Source organism: Leuciscus leuciscus (genome assembly GCF_965113295.1).
Source record: "Leuciscus leuciscus genome assembly, chromosome: 3".
NCBI classification, from domain to species: Eukaryota; Metazoa; Chordata; class Actinopteri; order Cypriniformes; family Leuciscidae; genus Leuciscus; species Leuciscus leuciscus.
Window position 1 is genome coordinate 12335000 of NC_138727.1, and position 15721 is coordinate 12350720.

General features: G+C 38.8%; 1 long non-coding RNA gene across 4 annotated transcripts in view; it reads right to left on the reverse strand.

The window, feature by feature from the left end:
* Positions 1-9818: 9818 nt before the first annotated feature.
* The window catches only part of LOC309495917, a 119706-nt gene continuing 113803 nt past the window's right edge, over positions 9819-15721 (reverse strand). For 2 of the 4 annotated variants that reach the window (XR_014204874.1, XR_014204877.1), the window contains 2 exons: positions 10758-10850; positions 9819-10508 (listed from right to left, as the gene is read on the reverse strand). This is a non-coding gene — a long non-coding RNA (uncharacterized lncRNA). The remainder of the gene's footprint in view (positions 10509-10757; positions 10851-15721) is intronic. The other 2 variants (XR_014204875.1, XR_014204876.1) reach the window with 2 other exon arrangements.

The window sequence follows — 15721 nt, forward strand, 5'->3', positions numbered from 1 at the left end:
CTCAGTTTCAAAGTAGTGTCATTGTCAAGTCAGGGCACGAATATGGAAAAGCGCACTTATAGTTAACAAGTATGTATACCAACATAATCAACAGTATTAACAAGCTCTCTGTGTGACAGTATAATATTATTTTTAACAAGAGGTGAAAGTTAGTGTCAAAGTCAAAAGTACATAGTTTAGGCGCATTGAAACAAAACTTTTATTTTGCAGAATAATTGTGCAGTAGCATGCAACAATTAATTATCAATTTAAAGGGACTATGTGTAGCTTTTTAGGTATTTTATTATCTAAAATCAATATTTTTATTCATAAATATGCCCTCAATGGTGTACAAATACCTATGCCAATGATCAGACTAATCCTCGTAAACGAAGAATTTATTATCTTTATATACATGGGACGGGTAAGTCCACGGAGGCTTCCATGTAGTTCCGCCATCTTGAAAAACTATAATAGCAGAGAGGGACAAAAAGTACTAGGCCAACGCGTTTCCACAACGCGTTTTCGTTCAGAACCAGCGTCACGTGACTGAAGCCAGCAGAAGCGGAGGAGCAGAGCAGTGAGAGGCGCTTGTCACTGCACCCGCAAGTTTAAAAGGCTGCACTGCACGGTTATTTATACACCGTTCATTCATACATATGCTGAGTCACAGGATAAGGAGTCCTCGTCGTCGAAAAAGTTCAAAATAGACCGTAAAAGGAAACGTGACCGGAGATTACAAAAACAAGGGTTAATGTCGGGATAGCTAACGCAGGAGAAAGCTTTCAAAAGAGACGCTGAAGTTTCCTGCTTTCTTCTCGACAGGTAAGTCAATGTTACGGCCTTAATTACAAGCTTTTTTTTCATTGCTTGGTTGTGTACTTTATCGCGAAGCAAAGAGGACATGGAGACTGACAGAATAGACAGAGCAGGTTACTTATGATATAAAAAAATCTCAGCTCTCAGATTCTGTCACTTTTATTACGAAATTCAAACAACTGTTTTTGGCGCTTGTAAATGTGACGCGAGTCACGACGGATCCCTAGCGGCACGTGAACCGATCATCTCTAGCTAGTAAATAAACACAAATGAACAATGTTGAAAGATACAGTACAACTTACCGAAATGTATATTCCTCATACATTATATCGACCAATCAATCAAACAAATGGTAAACAGCTGGAGAACAATTATGTATGTCACAACATTTACCTCAGGAAAGCCATTTAATGACCATAATAAAGGCTAGCAGTTAGTTGGCTAGAAAAAAAGAGCTATAAAGAGTATTTTGCTAAATATGTGTACTATATTACATATTTATTATATTTGTATTTATATCATTAAATAAAGTTATTATAATAATAAAAAAAAACGCATTATGTATCTTTCTGTATGTTTACAGCATTAGGTGAGTTGTTTTTTTCTTGAGAAAAATTAATGCCTATCTTGTGTAGATATCCCCCCCACCCCCCGCTCCTCCATAAATCTCACTCCAAGCAAAACTCAAAAGTTGGCAGCTATGTTATATAGACAGTAGAACATTTATAGTTAAAAGTTTAACAGACTCTTTGATGAATAGCAGCTATTGAGTAAAGTAACGATAGAGAAGGCTCTGATGATGATGATATCTAACAATGCACGTACTTCAAAAAATATAACGAGTAAAGAAGGCATTACTTCTAATTACCATAGTTAATGTTTTTCACAGTCAGTAATTGATAACTAACAATCTTTTTTTCGTTGTTTCAAGTTTCAGTTTCACCAAGAAAAACTCGAAGTGCTATTATAAGACATCCTGTCATAGCTTTTTGGTACATAACAGCTACCGTAGATGCAACGCGCATTTGAAAAAGTGAGGCGCTGGAGAGCATTATTCATTTGAATGCAAAATACAATTTCACCACTAGATGGGAGAAATTCCTACACAGAGTCCCTTTAATGGATTCATTAACCGAAAATATAAAAATTTCCGTTATCATTTACTCACTCTCATATTTCCCAAACCTGGATGACTTTCTTTTGTGGAAGATGAGAAGAAAGGTCTGGAGGTCCAAGGCTATGCTGCTGGCTTGAGGGACAGAGGTGAAGGGGGCCTGGCAGGACGGGGTGACACCGGTGGAAGGGAGGACCAAGGCAGAACTAGAGGGAAGGAGGATCCCGGTGGAGCTGAAGGGGTGGAGGTCTGAAGCGCATCCAGAGGCCCGGAAGTCCATGGAGGAACCAGGTTGATGAGAGATCAAAGTGGAACCGGAGGAACGAGGGAGCCAGAGTGATGGCGGACTATGGCAGAGCAGAGGGAGCGCAGAGCCACAGTGCAGCCTATGGGCAGAGAGGCCAAGGTGGAGTCCTGCAGTGAAGCCAGGGAATCCATCTTCACAAGCTTAGCTGATGGAGAGAAGCCCTGAAGCGGAGCTGAGGAGCTGAAAATAAGACAGCGGTGAAGGAAAAGTTGAGACACTGCACGACGCAACTTGACCAGGTAAGTCCAGCCATGAGGTTGGGGATAACGGGGGTGGGCAGATGTTTGGGAGGGAACAGGTAGTCAAGAAGGTTCACTGAAGTTATTTTATGGGCGGGAATTGGTTCAGACCAAAAGTCAGACAAGTCAGATTAGCCAGTGGTCTACAGCAGGTTTTGGAGAGGACTGATTTCCAGGTGCGGGCTCCGAGATGGGCTTTGGCCTCGGGACGGAAGTGGCATCTGGCTCCACCTCTGAGGCGGATCCGTTGGCTGGCTCTGGCAGCACTCGCACGTGGTCCGTGGTTAACGTTGGTACAGGCTCTACATCTATGGCGGGCTCAGGCATAGAACTCAGGTCCTCGGCAGAATCTCTCTAACTTTCCGGGACTCTGTCTGGAGTGGGGAGAGAGAGAGCTGCTGGTGATGGAATATGTACCAGGGAGTCAGAGGTAATGTTGACGTTATCCTCAATGACTCCCACAGTGAGGGAGGATCCGCATACCCACAGGGTGTGATCCTAACCCAGCAGCAGCATTTGGCCGCTCCAGAAAAGTTCTTTCAGGGTTACATTGTCCCAGCATGTCTCCTTATAAAGCTGTAGATAAGCCCTCCACATATTCCTCCAGTGTCCGGCTGTTCTGGAAGAAGCAGTCCTCATAATTCGTTTTGGCCCTTTGTCACGTATATTGCGGTCGATAATAAAAGCATGATGCAAAACTTCCAAATAAAGCTTCTTTATTACTACAGAGAATATATACAAGGAGAAATCCACACATTAACACTTAACTCACAGACGAGAACCAACAATGATCTGAATGGAAAAGAGAGTATAAATACACAGGTAAACATAATGATGAATAGCTGAATGTAATCTGTAACCAAGTAGACTAACTAGGAAACAATCAAGGCTAAAACTGACGCACAAGAGACACACAGGAACGAAAATGCAACTAAACAAAACATAATGCTGACAGTATCATAAAATGGTTTATATATTATAAGTCTTTCAAAGCTATACAATAGGTTTGTGTGTGAAGAAAAGAAATACAATAACCACTGCAACTGGATGGAATGAGTGAACTGAACTCGATAACCAGATCTATTCTGATTTGTGAACAAATCATTCAGACCAGTTTTGTGAACTCAATTTATTTATTAAAAAGATGTTCAGTTTCAGTCCTCATTCACTTTCATTATACTGAAATGTTTTGTTCATAAATCTGTTCTACACTATATTCCTTGTACAGCACTTTGGTTTCAACCTGTTTTCATTTTAAATGTGCTTTATAACTACCCCTTTAAGTCTCTGTTGTATTTTGTGTTTTGTTTTTGTTTTGTTTTTCAGAATATACCACAATCCTGTCACCATTACCACAAATATTTGCCCCAAGAAAGAACACAGTGCTATCATTAATTATTGTGCCTACAGTAAACGGGAAAAAAAAAGTGTAATATTTAGCTTTTTGTATGATCTTGCTTGCAGCGTCCGAAATTTGCATACTTCCCTTCTGAAATTTAAATGGCTGATTTTCGCGCTTTAGGGCAGTGACGAGTACATGGTTGTCAAGACACCACAGGCACAACCTTAAGCAATGACCCTGAACGGTGGTTCAATGTCAACATTGTGACAACGCTGTATCAACCTTCACCACACAACGTAGTTATAGCATCCTTTTGGCCATGTTGTTAAAACGTTGTTAGAAGGTTGGGTACGTTGTGCCAACGTTCTGTGTTTGCTGTGAAGTTAGCCTAATTATAATCAACACTTGCAAGTGTACACTTTGAAGAGTAAAAATGACAGAAATGTTCATTAATTCTATTTTATTATATGGCAATAAAATTGCACTTCCAAAAGTCATACATTTGTTAATAAAGAAAACAACTAAATAAATGAATATACAAATTTATTTTAAGTATAATAAATAAAACATAAAAAGCAAAGATCAGAATATTTAATGAATAAAACCGGGTTCTGTACATGGCAGACAGGGGAGCGTAGTCGAAAGCTGGGCAATAAAGATCGGTTAACTTACCGAAATCAGTCCAGGAAACATCAACAAATCCAGAGGAGCAAAGAAACGAATGAGACTAAATGGCAGACAAATCAAATGAAAAACTAAACAGTGCGAGCAAGGTGCGATACAATTATGTATCTAATTTAGCTGAGGTAAATTAAACACAATACTCACGTATCCTTGCTCGATGAAGAATGAGCCCAACGGGCGGTTGAAATTTAAAAGGCTGATTTTCGCGCTTTAGGGCAGTGACGAGTACATGGTTGTCAAGACACCACAGGCACAACCTTAAGCAATGGCCCTGAACGGTGGTTTAATGTCAACATTGTGACAAAGCTGTAACAACCTTCACCACACAACATAGTTATAGCAACCTTTTGGCCATATTGTTAAAACGTTGTTAGAAGGTTGGGTACGTTGTGCCAACGTTCTGTGCTTGCTGGGGAGGTAATTTAATAGAAATAGAAATTTAATTTAATAGAAAAGGTAATAATTATAGAGCACAAGTTATTTGCATAATGGCTTTGTTAAGGCTGATTTAGCTGAAGAGACAGGGTTTGATACAGGCTGGTGAACGCTCCAATCGTATCAAATTAAATGTGGCCTTTATTCACTTTTGAATGGAATAATTACTAAAAACTACTATAGGTACTAAAGGTAACTATGATAGCTATATTAGCGTCCAAAGCGCAATAATGTTCTGTTTATTATAAGCATGGGCTGCATTGTCAACAAATATGATCCAAGAGCATTACTTGGCAAATTCATGGTGACTGTGTCATTAAAGTTATAGTTGTGGTGTGGACTCTGGTGTTATAAAACGAAATCTTTATTATTATAGTTATCATCCTTGGTTTGAACAGCCCTTAAATCCGAATATGTGAAATATATTGTGTTCTGCAAGTGGCACCAAGTCTGCACATGTGATTGTAAACCATCTAGGTATGTCAGTGTCAATAGCCTGGGGAGATACGCAGGCGATCTGCAACATAAATGACTACACCTGTTTCCCAGTGTATCCAATCAAAGGCGGCAAAAAATTATTGTTGACAGCCCAATCCACCTTATTTTTAACATAAAAGCGGCACAGCCATTTTTTACTTGAATATGCAAGGCTTCCAGTGTCAGCTTCCAGTTATTTTAGCTCTACAAAAACGTCTATGCTGATTTTTTTATCATATTATTTTAAAGGTATGCCATCTAACTTTTTTTTTTGTTCAAAATTGTGTTTTTGTCTTCCCCCGATTCACTATGGTAAGCTTAATATAAGTGTTTATATTTTAGACCTGTCGGGATGGTTTTCGTACATGCGTCACTCGCCCAAACGTGTCTTGTTAAATCCGTAAATAGAGAAAAGTTACTTAGGCTACTTCTACTGGAGCTGACTCAGATCTGTAAACTATTTGTTCCCTTTCGATACGGTTCAATTGCATTGCGTTAGTCCACTAATCGCTTATGGGGAAAACTCAGTTTTCTCAGAATCCTGAAGCGTGATTGGTTTACGTTGGTGCAAGTGCACAGACAAATGGTATTTCAGCCCGCCAGAAGGGGCTAGTTGGCTGCCTATATAAGCCATGCAGAAATGCCCAATCGTCAGAATCTTTCTCCTTCAGCGTGAAGATCATCTCGCTGCTCGGAAGAAGCCTGAAGCCTCACTCTCCTTGCCTCTTTTCGCCATTGAACGAGCCTCGCAGCGGAACAACAACACTTTGCAAGCAAGCCAATTCAACGCGTTCTGCAAGCAAGCTGAATGAAAGGCACTCTGCAAGCAAGCTGACTCAGCGCACTCTACACGCAAACTGATTCAGCGATCTCCCCTGGGGCTTTCCGGCAGTTAACAAAAGAGCAAATTTCACAGCGATGTTGATGCAAATGTTACACCGCAAATGGAGCTTGTGCAGGGCTCACCTGCCCGCTCTAGACGAGCATCCCGAGTGCCACTCCTGCCTGGGCCGCACCCACGCCAAGGTGGCTCTCTTCTTCTACCTCGCGATGCTGCACGCCCGGATCGCGCTCTTCATCGAACAGGCCACTCCCTCATCTCTTTCCCCTCTTGAGCCGAGGCGAAAAAACAAAAGCAGAGCCGCCAGGCTGAGCAGCGAGGAGGAAGCGAGCTTACGTCGGCCCAGCACCCGTGTGCATAGACGTGAACCAATCCAGGCTTCAGGATTCGGAGAGTTTTCCCCAAAAGCGTTAGTGAACTAATGCAATGCGAGTGAACCATATCGAAATGGAACCAGGGTTACTTGAGTAACCATAAATGTTTTCTCTGCGAACCATTTTCATCTGTACAGTCACACAGAGTCGAAACACAACTAAAACAATGTTCTTCTGCAAAATGCATGCAGTTTTGTTTTTTAACCGCTAGAGGGCCAAAAGTTACATAATGTACCTTTAATGTACTGTATAAACGTAATCATTTTGGTATAAACATTTCTTTTCTTTTTTTTTCATATAAACATTTTGGTTTGTAGCGCAAATAGTTTTAGGGCTCTGACAGAGTCAACGCGAGCAACGTGAGCGACGTGCTCCCTTTCATAGTCTACACGTCGGACGCAAGCAACTTGCAGTATCGCCCTCACCAACAACGCAGAGTATTGCATGCAACGGTGCGTCGCATATCAAAAACTGGGACGACACATTTTGCTACGCATAGACGCATAATGGTGGCCGAAGCGTAGCGATGCGTAGCCTTGCAGGCGCGTATGCGTATCGATGCGTTGACTCTGTAAGAGCCCTTACAGTTTACTGCACTTTGGTTTTTTCAGCAGCTAGTGAACTGGAAGTCTTGCACATTCAGAGAAAATATCTTACTTCTGCATTGAAAAGTAATAATGTAAGCATATAAGGTGGATAATAATACAGATATACGGATAAATAATAATAAGATGGATAAGGTAAGCATTTTTTCACCACACAACTAACATGACTGTCTTCCTTAAAAAAAAAAAAAAACACATAATAAGAGTAGGAAATATCATATCATAGAAACTTTGGCCTTTTTTAACCTAGGCCAGTTACAACTGTTGTTAAAAAAAAAAATATCCTATTTAACTAAGAAATTAAAATGGGATGACGTTTTATTAAAAAAACATTTGAATGTCCCTAAATAGGACAGAGAGAGATGACAAATAATGAAACAGTCCTAATGTATTCATTAAATGACATTATATTAGCTAATTTGGAACATCCCTCCAAAAAATATATTAAAAAACATGGTCGGTTGTGAAAAAAAGTCTTTCTACCATACGATGACAGGTCTTCACCCACCCACCCATCCCTGCTCTCTCTGAGATTTGTGATGTTACAGTTGGTCCGTCTGAACAGATAAAAATTAATGACTGTGCCTTCACAGAAACAGCTGAGTGCCTGTGTAAATGCTGTGAAGTGTGCGAGTGTGTGTGTGCACGAGAGAGAAGGCTGTGGAGAATCAGGCTAAACCTGGGCCTAGAGACTTCCTAAGATTCAATTAACATTTTTATTAAGGGCTGTTCACACTTGGGGGCTAGCACATCACCAGAACTGTGAGTGTGTGTTTGGGTACAGCCATTAAGAGAGTATGTGTATTCTTTAAAGAGTAAGCTGTATTAATTAGAATTCTTGACTCTTATGGGAGACTGCTAAGCACCGTATGTTTATCAGGACTGTGATGGGAGGAATCCGAGTGTTTACTTACTAACGTGTTAGTGTGCTGAATGCCTCACTGAGACCGGCTTAAGAGCAATGCTGTTAATGAAAATGTCATTCACGTGACATTATCGCCGTGAGTTCGCTAATGAAATAACTGATGATCACCACAAAATCTCCTTGTATCTCCAGTTTGTGTTGCGCTAATATATGACACAGATACAACATTCAAACGATGGCTCTGCCACTTTCACAACTATTTAAAGGGGTCATATAATGTCATTTTTGTACAAGCTAATATGATTCTTTAGGGTCTAAATTAAAAGTTTGTAATATACTTTAATTAAAAATTCTCATTAGTATTGTAAGAAAACACTCCTTTTACCTGGTCAAAACAGCTCTGTTTTCAGCACGCCGTTTAAGTGCATGCGTCTTTAAATGATAATGAGCTTTTCACACCCCGCCCCTCTGTTCTGTGCGTACACAGTTTGTAACACAATAACAAGTACATGGAAAACATGCCGTAATGTACCCTGAGTGTAAAAATAGCCGCATTCATCGTGAAGCATGCAGCAAGTGATTTGCAAAGATTAATATAAAGATTAATATAAAGGTCAATAAAACGTTACACTCTCTTCAGTTCTTCTGGAGGTGCAGCAGGAACACGAATAGTTGGTACTGATCCTTTTTTCTGGAGCAGCTTCTTAGCAAATAACCAGCTTTTTACTGATCCTCGTTTGTAAAGCAGTCTGGTGTGTGAAATGATTCGCGCAAACATGAAAGCATTGACGTTGATCGTGGGGAATATTCCCTTCGAAAACAAACTCAGACGTCTTCAGCTGTACGGATTTAGGAACATCAATATGACTGCTGTGTTCTTTATTACACCAAGAACAGAACACCACAATCGCTTAGACACCATTCTACTCAGTGTTCCAGCTATCAACAATGAACGCGCCAGTCGGCGCGTGCTATGATTGACAGCTCGCTCACGAGGGCGCGAGGGCGGGTCTGTGTTGAAACGCTGCTGTCAATCAACCATCGTGGGAGGGGCGTCGATTTTGTGACGTCACAATATCGAACAGCTTGATTTGAGATGGGAGAAAACATATAAGAAGATTAAAAAAAAAACACTGGATGGATTTTTATCATTTTATGATGGTTGTGTACAGCCACTGCCAACACACATTTCAGTACAACCAACTTGTAAAAGTGCATGTACCATTATATGACCCCTTTAAATAAATAATAAATCAGATAGATGGATCTTACAGAATATTACTAGGAATAGGGATTGTGTCACTTTGTTCAATGCAATCTAAATCCATTTTTTCCTTTCTTTTTTAGTTTTTCTTTTCTGAACATAAGAGTAATAAAATATCTTGAAAAAGTGGTTGATTACACAAAATAAGCAGACGTCAAATGAGATGGCCCCATCATTCTCACAACTATATTGACATACATAATAATGGATAGATAGATAGATAGATAGATAGATAGATAGATAGATAGATAGATAGATAGATAGATAGATAGATAGATAGATAGATAGATAGATAGATAGATAGATAGATAGATAGATAGATAGATCTTTTTTGAAAGTAAGTCTCTTATGCTCACCAATATTTATTTGACTGTAAAAACAGTAATATTGTGAAATATATGTTTTTAAATCTATTTTAATATTTTTTAAAAGGTAATCCCTTGGTTTCACAGACCAGGCTTAATGCCCTTGTTTTGCCTCAAGATGTACACCAGTAATGTTTTTTCTAAGGCATGTAAATAAAGGGTACTTAAATGTGCTTATTGAACAAATGCCTAATCCTGTCTTAATCTAAGCCCTGTCTGTGAAACCAAGCCAATGCTTTTAATGAAAATGTGATGATTAATTGTTTTTCAGTTATAATCGCCTGTAAGTGCGCTAATCAAATAACTGAAGATCCCCAAAAATCTCCATGTATCTCCAGTTATGTTAAGAAACAACATAATTTTCTGATGCACGCACATGGGTAAAGCAAATTTTGTCCGTTTGTTACGTTTATTAATTTTGATGTGAAGTACATTAATTCTCATTTATCTCTCACACACAAACAAAATGCATTCTCCTCGTGAAGAGCTTTATGGGGCCGCCCCTCTGGCAGCTTTGATTAGTGGTGGCCGCGGACAGGCAGATGGATGGTCTGCTCTGAGACGGGTGGAAGGACCTCAGGCTGAAAAACAGCGAGAAAGACAGATGATGGAGGAGAGGAACTGCATCTCTCCATCAGCGTCTTCATCAAGAGTCACTCACTGAGAGCATGAGAGTGACCTCCGACCCTCGGCCATCATGTTGAGGGCTTGGAAGAGGTGGCTGATTGGTGGGTGGACAGGAAGAGCTCTCACTCATCTGTACCAACTGTCAATCAAAACAATGGCAATGACAAATGACTGGAGACAAAAAGAGAGAGAGAGAGAGAGAGAGAGAGAGAGAGAGAGAGAGAGAGAGAGAGAGAGCGTTGCTCCTTTTTTATACATGTTCTCCAGCAGCGCATAAAAAGCACCCTGTTGTACATCACTACAAGTGTTCTTGATCTATTTTAAAAGTGAATGAAGGCATTACAAGCTTGGAAAAGTGCCATCATACTGGTAATATGACTCATGCTGATAGAGTATTGATAGAAAAAGAGAGACTATTACCAATGTCCTTTTGAAGCAAGTCTCTTTACTCGGTGGCCATCTTGGTAAAATCCCTGGACAGATGGTTTCTAATCACACAAGTACAGCTTCCATCTATTCAAAAGGGGATAGACAAATTTCAGTTCATCTTACATCATCAGCATTGCTTTCTTAGCTCATATTAGGTTAAACATTTATTTTTCTGTTTGGTCCTACAAACGCATATATATTTGTATAGGCCATGTTGGAATAGTTGAATAAATTTACATTACATTTACATTTAGTCATTTAGTAGATGCTTTTATCCAAAGCAGCTTGCAAATGAGGAGCATCATAAGCAATTTATCATACAATCGCAAACAATACTCGCAATGCTGTGGTTCTAGAGGAAGCTAGAGCAGAAGTAAAACTGTAAAACAGTAAAAGTGGAAAGAAGTGGTTTCTGTGTGAAGGAATTGTGGTTGTGGTTTGGGTTAAGTGCTTACAGAAGACATGGGGATGTGACTTGGATTCTTTTCGGTTTATTTTTGTTGATGTTATCATGTATTGTGGTTTTAAAATATACTCTGTGACTTTATTCCTGTGATGGCAAAGCTTTTTGTGTGTCACATTATCCTTCAGAATAATTCTAATATGCTGATTTGGAGCTGTAAAATTTATTAAAAAAAAAAATATATATTTTGTAACAATATAATATATGTCGTTGATGTCATTTTTGATAAACATAGTTTTTGTTTGCTGAATAAAAGATTTAAATTATTTTAAAAGAAAATCTTACCAAGACAAAACTGTTTGACCAGAGTTATTATGCATTTTTAAATTCAGAAAGGTAAAAGACAAAACAGAGAAGAGGTGGTTTTTGTATTAAGGAATTGTGGTTGTGGTTTGGGTTAAGAGCTTGCAAATGACATGGGCATGTGACATATACGCCCTTTTTGGTTAATTTTTGCTTTTGTTATGATGTATTTTGATTTTAAAATATACTTTAAGAATGTCAGCATGGATTTAAAGTACGTCAGGTTAATGAATAGTACAGGATGGGTAGAAGAGCACCTGATTGTTTGTTACCCTGTGGTTGATTGTGAATTGTAGAAAATGAATGTCATTTTTTTTAATATAAAGTTTCTATAAAGTTTCTCTTCAAATGCAGCCTCATCATTCAGCATCACCAGCATTATCTTTTGTTTCCCCTGAAATTGAATTAAGTGAATTGAATTGACATGTCACATCAGTCAGAAAAGCTGCCTTAAGTGCAGATGTGTCATCTTTCAATGGTGCCAGTATATTGCATCGTAAAATATGTAAAGCGGGTCCACAGAGCTTTTGAACAGAACAAGTTACGATTTTGTTCTGCTTTATGGCCTCTGCTTTTACATACTAAGGAACAGACCTCAAAAATGACATCTTGACTGTGATCAGACCATGAATGTATAGCAGAAAGTATACTTGTTTTTTTACGCGTACACTCACGTATGGTAACAGTTGAACACACAGCCTTGCAAAGTACTTCTTTTGACACGTATACAGGCGTTCAACACATGCGCAGTTTTGAGCAATCTATCGCCATGACTTACAATATAAATATACAAATATCTTTGTATTCTTTCATGCTAGAGTTGTACAAATTATGTTACTTTCTAACCTCTTCGCACAATCTCTCGTCTATGTAGGCCTTCATTGGCGCTGTAGCTTGAGTTCCTGTCTGTTCTGTTTTATACAGTTTTTCTTTGACTACCTTGTGAATCGACGCCCCCAGGGAACGTTTGCCACCTTGTAGATAAATTAATTACTGCAAAAAAAACACAACAAAAAAACGCATGTGTGACCAAAAATCCACCGGAGCGCGTACATACTCTTTAGGCCAAAGTATACTTCACTTTTTACTCGTACACGAGGGTCAGTGTACTGTGCGCGTGACGTGAATTTCGTCATCAGAAGACTACGCGTGTACTGTATGTGCAACGCCGGTCGCACATAATTGTAATTTTTTGGCAGTATTTACATGGGTTGTAACCCGTGGCTAGCCTGGAAATTCAAACCCAAATCTGAAAGATTAAGGGTCTGGCATCAACTAATGAAAATCGCCCAGCTCGATGGGTGGCACCAAGCATGCATTTAAAAATCTCACTGCACGCAATTGGATAACACTACGACCAATCACAACAATAAGCCCTATACGCTTAGCTACCAGCGGAGCTAACTGGTAGATTAGACTCTTGCCGTATCCGGTAGGCAAGACAGCAAAAAACATCCTTCTTGCAAAGGAAGGATTCGAGCGCCGTTTTCTGCTCCTCTTTTAGATAAAAAGCCAAGTCTAACTCGTTCATTATAGCGGCCAAAGCCGTTTCAAACAACTGGTGTTCATCTATAGTCATCTTGCAATGTTTACTAATGACTTCGACGTCACAGCGCTGTCGTCATCTATTTAGCTCGGCTCTGGCCCGCCTATATCAGATAACCCGATGTGATTGGTGCAGCTCGGATACAAGGGCATATTTAATGAGCATCATTACTCGACACCAGAGTAACTCGCTGAGCAAATTCAATTTGTGCTCTCGCCAGAACTCTGGATTTCCAGGGTAACTCGTGGCGAGAGATTGCTCAAAACTGCGCTTGTACGAGTCAAAGGAAGTATACTTTCTCCCTTAGTATACAATCTTCCTTACTCCAAGTCTGTTTTCACACCTGTCACACTTTTATCTGTTTTATCTCTCTTTTTATTTATTTCACTTAGCAGGAGGGAATGAGGGAAAAGAAAGTGCTTCAAAGACACAGCGGAAAGTGTCACTTTATTTGTCTTGCCCAGCTGTCGTTCTGGCTAAAGGTTAAGCAGTTTAATTTTCTTCCAGAAAATCACTAGGGATTGTCACTTTGTTCAAGGCATGGCCAAATTGCCATTTTTTTTCTTTCTTTTTTCCTACTGAACTTTAGAGTAATACAAACTCTTGAAGTGTTTGATTATACAAAATAAGCAATAGTCAACCAATGGCCCTTTCATTCTCTCAACTATTGACATAAATAAGATGCAGCTTCCTTTTAGGTGTGGTCAATTCAATTCAAATTCACACTTCTTGTGTTTTATGTCTCTTGATTTGTTTTATATGCTCGGTATAAAGTTGAATTGATTGATTGATTGACTGATTGATTGATTTATTGGATTTTTTTTGGGTGCAAAAACCTAGTTCATCTGGCAACAATCACAGCCCTACCCCTTAATTCAAAGGCCAATGATCAATCATAGGTAAAGTACACTGCGTTTTATACTCCGTAGACTGTAATCCCACAATTGATTTGGGTCCACTGTCACTCATTACTCTATGTTACTGTGAACTGTTAATGATGAACAATTTAAAAGTCAATCCACTTTGCTGCACAATCAGTCAGCTTTTCGTTTACATTTCCAGGTTGTTGAAGATACTTTAGGCCTTGAAAAGATCATTTAAAAAAGAAAAAGACGAGCTCACAGCAAATTTGTTTATCCATGAAGTAAATAGAGACGTTACTCTCCTTGTTTACTGCCTTTATGTGTCTTTTAAACAGACTAAGTAAGCTGAGCTTTGCTGGAGATCATTAGGAGCTGTTAGTGAATGTATGTTTTTGAATACAAGTGTTTGATACTCGGAGAGTGTTGGTGTTGCGAGTCCCAAAGTTTCAGCCTAAGAGAAAAGCTGCGATCTGATCCAGATCAGAGTGATGGACTCATTAAACTTCATGCTTGGCTATACATCAAGGCAAAAATTGCACAGCAAGTGGTGCATTTGCCAAGCCATGGGACTCAGTTGTAACCACAAATAAAGACAAAAGACCAGAGTTATTTTAGATGTTCAGGGAGGAAGATGCTCTGTGGGTGATGGCCTATGATGAAGTCAAAGTCACTTTGCCATTTCTGTGCAGTGCAGTAATCTATAAAGTAAACATTCTAATGACTAGAACAGTAAAAAGAAGTGTGTGAAATGTAGTTTCTGACAGGATTCCCAGTTTATTCATGAGTATATTAATTATGATTTAAAGAGCCTATAAACATACTTTATTACTAGAAAAAAAAATAACCTGTTAAACATGAAACTATTATGCAATTATTTGAGACATTTCTCTTTATATAACCTTTTTAGCATAAAGGGTTCTTTAAAATTGAGTAAACCCCATTTTTTCCCCGACACAGGCAACGTGAGGAGACAACACAGGCAGCTTTCATCAGTGCTAGTTCTTTGCCGTCGGTTTGGTGTGTCCCTACCTTAAGAGTAAATAATAAAAATATGGTCAAACTATTTCTATGAGCATGGATGGAAATGCTCTACCCTTTTTTCTATCTATTGTTCTGTCCTTTACTCTATCTTGATCAATCATTCTCTCAAAAGTTGAAATTATGACAGTCATAATTATGACATAAAATTTGAAATGATGACTAAAAGTCTAAATTGAGATTTTTTTTTTTTTTAAATCATGATTATGACATAAATTGACAGTTGAAATTATGACTCTTTATCTTTTAAATCTGATTAACCAAAGCATTTTTTTTTTCTTATGTGGCACTAATGGCCTTCCATATTTTTTCAGTTAAATTGTAAATGGATTATTTGGATGCATTTAAATGTATCTAATGACTCACTCATAAAGACAATCACTTATAGCTTGCAGAAACAAATATCCATACTGATACATACACTGATATCCTGTCTGGAACGCACAAACAGAGGAATGCAATTAGTGATAAGTCCTGGTTAACAAAATTTCATCTCTCTTGAACTCTTCCTTTTAACTGAAAGAACAAGTTCACTGACTTTCAAATAGCTTGTATTGTATTGGTAGTATATGTAAATGAAAAAGGAAAATGCCACAGCCCCTTTCTCTGTGTTTTCTCTAGTCATGAAACACTGATTTAAAAATGCCTTTCAACTGCATAGACAGCCATGTTTGAATTACCCCTTTAACAATGGCAGAATACATATTTTAATATTAGACCTAAAGACTGTTGTGCTTTTCAC